At 41.9% G+C, this 6,206-nt stretch overlaps 1 non-coding gene across 1 annotated transcript; it reads left to right on the top strand.

Annotated features, from left to right (window-relative positions):
• Positions 1-4,602: 4,602 nt before the first annotated feature.
• Positions 4,603-4,675, top strand: TRNAE-CUC (transfer RNA glutamic acid (anticodon CUC)). The gene has a single exon. It is a non-coding gene; the product is annotated as a tRNA-Glu (tRNA).
• Positions 4,676-6,206: the final 1,531 nt, after the last annotated feature.

Below are 6,206 nucleotides of genomic sequence, written 5' to 3'. Positions count from 1 at the left end.
AGGCCTTCAAAAATAAGAGGGGGAGAAAAGGATCATTCCTGTCAAAAGAAATACATAGTGTTGTTTCCAAACACTTCATTTCTTTGACACTTCATAGTGCTATAACAAACAGAAAGGAGTGGGGGGGGGGGCGGCTGCTCCACTAAGAACATATAGGAGAACATCAGAAAAACCACATGAAGGCAAGAAATTAGAAGGCACAAAATTCTTTGTGGTTTGATGAATATTATTTGTTCTCAGAAATAATCAAGAACACTTATTAAGTGCTTACTATGTAACAGGCATGGGCATCCATTATCTCATCACTTCAAATACATATTGCCCTGTGAGGTAGGCATTTGGTCTCCCTTTCACGGCTGAGGAAAGTCAAGCTTTTGTCCAAAGTTGCAAAGATGATAACAGAGAAAGGCAGGATTTGCACCCAGGTAGTCTGACTCTGGGGCCTAGCTCTCTGGCACTCTAACGGCCAGAGTGCTGAGGGCTCCCTCTAACCCAGCTGACTTCTTCGGAGCAAGAGATGGTCTTTTCCACGTCACATTTCATAATCTACCCACCGTCACATTTTTAGGAAATCCATCTCCCAGAGGCTTTTCACTTGCTCCCTCCCCAGGGTGGAGAGAGAAAGGACCATGTCAAGGAGAGTCGTCCAGACAAGAAATCAGACATCGGTCACAGGTGGCCAGCACAGGTTCATAAGGACCAGGTCAGGCCAGACGAAGGCCAACCACATTTTCTTTTTAATAAGGTTATTAGTCTGCTCAACCAAGGGACATGCTGTGTCTGATTTTCTACACGATGTTTGGCCAAATCTCTCAAGATATTCTGTGGACAGGAAGGAGAAAGGCAGAGACTGGAGTTTTGGCAACCACCCTCCCCAAGGACGACTGGTGGACGGATTGATGTTAGTCTCAGACATCGCTGCCCAATGTTTCCATCGAGAGCCCAGACAGGCTGAAACCCCACAGATGCTCCCATTGCCCTTCCCTTGATAGGTGTCTCTGCCAGTCCCATCCACCCATACGCATGACCTGCTCCCCTGGCCGTGGTTTCTTTGTCTCTGGTCCTGGACTCCTGTGATTCCCCAGCCTGGAACTCTCTTCTGTCTCTGATGTCATAGCTTTCACATCTTACCTTAGAGGTCACTTCCATAAGGAAATGTTCCCTAACCACTGCCTACCAAGGCCGGATTAGATGTTTACCTCTGGACCTCTCTCCCCGCTGCCACATGTGCCCAGTACATGCCATATTAACCTCATCATCACCAGGAAGGCACACATTGTTGGAGACTAGTTTCTATACCTCTTTAGACCATAAAGTCCATGAGGGAAGGGATACGTCTGTCTTCGTCATAATATCCAGTATCATGATTGGCATATCATAGGTTTTCAATAAATATTTGTGGAATGAATGATTGAATAGAATCAAATAATCTTGGATTAATAATAACAATCTCAGAATCCAAAAAAAAGGTCCCATTATCTGGGATGGTGGGGTAAGTCGAGCAAGATTAATTTCAACTAGGATAAACGTAAAGTAAAACACATGGGTGTTAACAATGACAAAAAAGTCATGAATGAAAACTAGGTGAGGGAGGCATGATTTTAGCAGCACATGTGAAAAAAACTTGGGATTTTAATTGACGGTGAGTTGAATGTGATTGGGCCACCCAAAAATATCACACAGTTTTAGTCTTCATGATTAGGAGCCAAGTGTCTAGAAGTAATGAATTCCAAACTGATCAAACCATACTGAGCACTGTGACTATTCCAGGTGCCATATCTTAATACCAAAGATGACCAAACAGACTGCTTTTAGAGGGAAACAGTCAGAATGAAGAGAATATTTAAAGCTAATTTATACAAAGAATAGCCAAAGAATGTTGGGTTGTTCAGTCTAGACCAAAAAGAAAAGAAAAAAAAAAAAAGATTTAGGTAGAGGACATGATCACTGTCATGTGGAAGGCAAATTAGACTTGTTCTCTCTTGAAAGTAGGACCAGCATCAGTGGTAGGAACTACAGGTGGGCAGGAGAGATTTTTATTTCCATGTAGAACTAATTGTAATAGGATCAGAGCTGGTAGAAAATGGGTGGAGCTGAGGCTCAGGAGGTTTGGGAGAAACTCTATCCCTAGAAACCTTCAATCCAACAAGTCTTCAACCAAATAGATGCGCACTTGGCCAGGATGTCAAATTGAGGATTTTAAGAACCAGGTGCAAGTTTCAACTTGACATCCTCCACCAAGCCTCTTCCAGATCATTCAGAAAAGGGCCTGTGTGGGCCTCTTATTCCTGCATTTCAGTAACGTCCTCAGATTCACATGCTGGAGGCAGCCACATTGCTCAATCACACAAACCCTGAGCTGTTTTACCTCTATTTTGTTATATCTCACCTTATAACGTAGAGCCTCATTAACTAAAAGTTAGGGGACCTGGTTTCTAGTTCCAGATCTGCCTCTGATTAGCTGTGGGCTTACCATCTTGTTTAAGCTCAATTTCTTCGTCTGTAAAGTTTGGACTTATCAGTCACTTAGTTATTTCCACATTAAAGTTCTAAAACATTACTGTTTCTCAGACTTGGTTCTTGGACCAGAATCACCAGAATCACCAAGGGAGCCTGTTTAATATATAGATACTTGGACCCCATCATAAAATCTGGGAATGGAATCCAAGAATATGAATTTTTAATAAAGCACCATACATTGTTAACATGTTCACTGACAATTCTGAAACAAAAGAATTTGTGTTCCCTTGAGATCGGAAAAACAAATAAGCAGAACTCAGGTACAGAAAGGTTAACTCGGTTGTCTATACCTCACAGTAAAATCTGAATTATTCCTAGAAGAAAATAATCAGGTTATTTCCTGTTTTCTTCGAGGACCTGAAAATTTAAATGACGAGGTGGTTAGAGAATGAGAAAAATCTCCAAGACATGTCTTATTAGGGCTGGAGAAGCCCTAAACCCTGTCTGGTAAGGAAGGATTCAAAGCTCAGAGACAAGAGGCAAAGCAAAGACTCCAAAGCAGGTGAGCACAACAACAGGCCCAACCCCCGACTGCAGGGACCAGACCACACCTGTCAGTAAGCTCTCCCTGAACCCACTTACCCCTTAGGAGTCACATGACTCAGGGTTTGAAAACCTGGGAAAATGGGAAAAGCAAGGGAGGGTCTTAATTAACAGAAAACCACCCTAGGAAAGCAAGCCCAGGAAAGCAAGACTTGCATATGGAGCAATGACCCTATCATAGGAATGTTCATTATCCAGAAGTAGCTCTACAAAAGCTTTGCATTTCATTCCCCAATTTCAAAGTCCCAGAGAGCTGTTTTCCCAAACTTGCCATGAAACTTTCCTGGTTTGAAGACCTAGTGAAATTAATCCCATGTAGATGTGAGATTATCTCCACTGGCGAGTCCACTTTCTTCTATATACTTTCACTGAGGTTTTCCCAACACTGAGAATTACAGTGTACGTTTTCCTTAATCTCTATTTAAAAAGCACATGACATTACTGATTTTGAAAATGCTGGTTTTGTCCTACAGTTTATTATCCAGGCAAGCACCCTAAAGTAACAGTTTTACTAAGTTCGTTGCTTGCATAAGGCTCACTCTCTGATATTTAAGCTGAAAAATCCCAGATGCTGGCACATTCAATATTTATACATTTAGCAACAACTTCAGACCCTGCCTCTCCAGAAGCACTCCCTCCCCAAAAGCAAATCCACGAATGCTCATCATACATGTAAATATTGCCTAATATAGGGTTTCCAACTGTTCAGATGAGGCACATTGAATGAAGTTACGACCACAGGTTCGTGGTTAAGATCACGAATCTGTCAAGTACTGGGGTCTTGTACAAACCAAAACAACTTCGATGCCCCTCTCCCCTTAAAAACTATAGAAAGGCTTTACATAAATCATGGGTACTCGCTAGGCATTAAGTCCTTATCACACTGAAACCTCTGGTAACATTTCCTTAAATGATACTTCTACCTTTCAGCTCTAAAAGTCACTTAAGTGTCTCCACCAAATCAGCTATGAAGCAAATAAACTCTAGGAAGACGCCTCAACGTAACACAAATATTCTTAATGCTGAGAAGTATAAAGAAGAAATCTTGCCTATGAGAAAAGCTAATTTCGTATTCCTATCAGAGAGTCATCAAGTAATAACTGCTGGAAAAATAAAATACCTTACCCAGAAACAGTCGAATTAAGCAGATGGATTTTGACAGGATCTACATAATTAAAGTTTCCACTGCAGCTTTAGAAACTCCTGTTCTGAAACCCATTTTGTCAGCCAATGCTAAAGAATGTTTTTTGGCTCAGGAACATAAAATCCAAATAGTCCCAGAGGAGAAGCTGCCTCTCAGCCTGGACACCCTCAGACGATACGTTTCAAAGAACAACTCTTTTGCCTAGAAATGGATCTTGTCATTGACATTGTCATGTTAATTGGCCAAATTCAAGCACAAGTCATCTCTCGAACCAGCAATGGGAGGATCTTGGGTGGACTGTTTTAAAACCTTTTCCTAAAGGAAAAGAGACATGCTAATAAAAAGTCAACCTTGGCATTTTAGTCCTTAACAATTAAGAACCCAAGACCAAGGGGGCCTGGCTGGCTCAGTCAGTAGAGCATGTGACTCTCAATCTCAGGGTCGTGAGTTCAAGCCCCATGTTGGGCATGGAGCTTACTTAAAAAGAAGAAAGAAAAAAAGAAATTATCAATCAAGAGTGAGGATTGAATGAGAACCCAAGACCAAAATGCTTATTGTTAGCTGCTGCCAACCAAGAGGACTTCCTCTTTGTATTCTTTACTAAACAATAAGAAAAGACACCCAGGAAAACCTGGGTGGTGCATTTGGTTAAGCTTCTGACTCTTGGTTTCGGCTCAGGTCATGATCTCAGGGTTGTGAAATGGAGCCCCACATAGGACTCTGAGCTGAGTGGAGGATTCTCTCTCCCTCTTCCTCTGCCCCTTCCCCTCCTTTCTCTCTCTCTCTCTCTAATAAATAAATCTTAGGGGAAAAAAAGAAAAAAAAAAGCACTCAGACCTCAAAACTCCATATACTACCAAGTGATTGGAAGTAGTAAGAATAGATTGCTATGCACATAAAACCCAAAATCTTATATCAACCTTCAGATTTCTTCTGAAGCAAATTTCATTCCATACCTGTTCACAAGGAGCAGAGATTTATGTTTAAAGAGAGAGACTGAGGGTCCCATAAAGTCTGGCTCCTGAGCTGTAGGCTCTATATAAGGTAACCAACTGAAGGGTGCTATGAACAAATGCAGAAGGCAAAGCCCTCTTCGAGGGATAAAAAGCACAATTCCCCCCACTCTACTCTCCCTGCCCACAAAAACAAAGCTATGTGAACCACATTCTTGAAATGGGATTTGGATTTCTGGGCCTGAAGGTAAGGCGTTGTGCTGCCGAAACCAGCGCCATTTCTGACTCATTCCTTTCCTGGCTGACCCTGACAGAGCCTGAGGAGGATTACTTGGTTTCTGGGGCTCTGTAGCTGGAAACCTGAAGGCTCTATTTTGCCATTTATGGATGAGAAGAGTTTTTTTTAAAGATTTTATTTATTTATTTGAGAGAGAGTGATAGAGAGCAAGAGTGGGGCAGGGCGGGGAGCAGAGAGAAAGGGGGAAGCGGACTCCCCACAAAGCAGGGAGCCCGACGCAGGGTTCCATCCTGGGACTCTGGGATCATGTCCTGAGCCAAAGGCAGATGCTTAACACAGGCGCCCCGAGAATATATTTTTGACAGACCTTTTCTACCTGGTTCAGATCTACTACTGAGGCCATAACTTTTAAATTGGTTAAAAGAAATAAATTATATAATCGGGAAGAAAGCTGGAAAGGTCTACTCCACTTGGAAAGAGAAGATTTTAAATACTTGAAAACATGTAAATGTTGTTGTATTACCGCTTCTGTAAAACTCATCCCATTGATTTGAAACTCACAAGCATTTGTTTGGAGGAGTCACTAAGATATTCTCTTACCCAACTGTCTACAAGGACCTGGTGCTAGCAAGTGTACAACACATCTCTTTGGTTTAAAAATCAGACTTTGCTGGGCCACTAGTGTTGTGAAGGAGTCTTAACATCTTAGGAATAAACCTGAAGACTTAATCAGTATATACCTGAGAGCTAGAAAAGGCCAGGAAATTGACTCCCTCCCCAGAAACGAGCAATGAGTAAAAATCAAGAT

This window comes from Halichoerus grypus, chromosome 7 (assembly GCF_964656455.1).
Source record: "Halichoerus grypus chromosome 7, mHalGry1.hap1.1, whole genome shotgun sequence".
Lineage (NCBI taxonomy): Eukaryota > Metazoa > Chordata > Mammalia > Carnivora > Phocidae > Halichoerus > Halichoerus grypus.
This window is presented reverse-complemented; position numbering and strand designations above follow the sequence as displayed.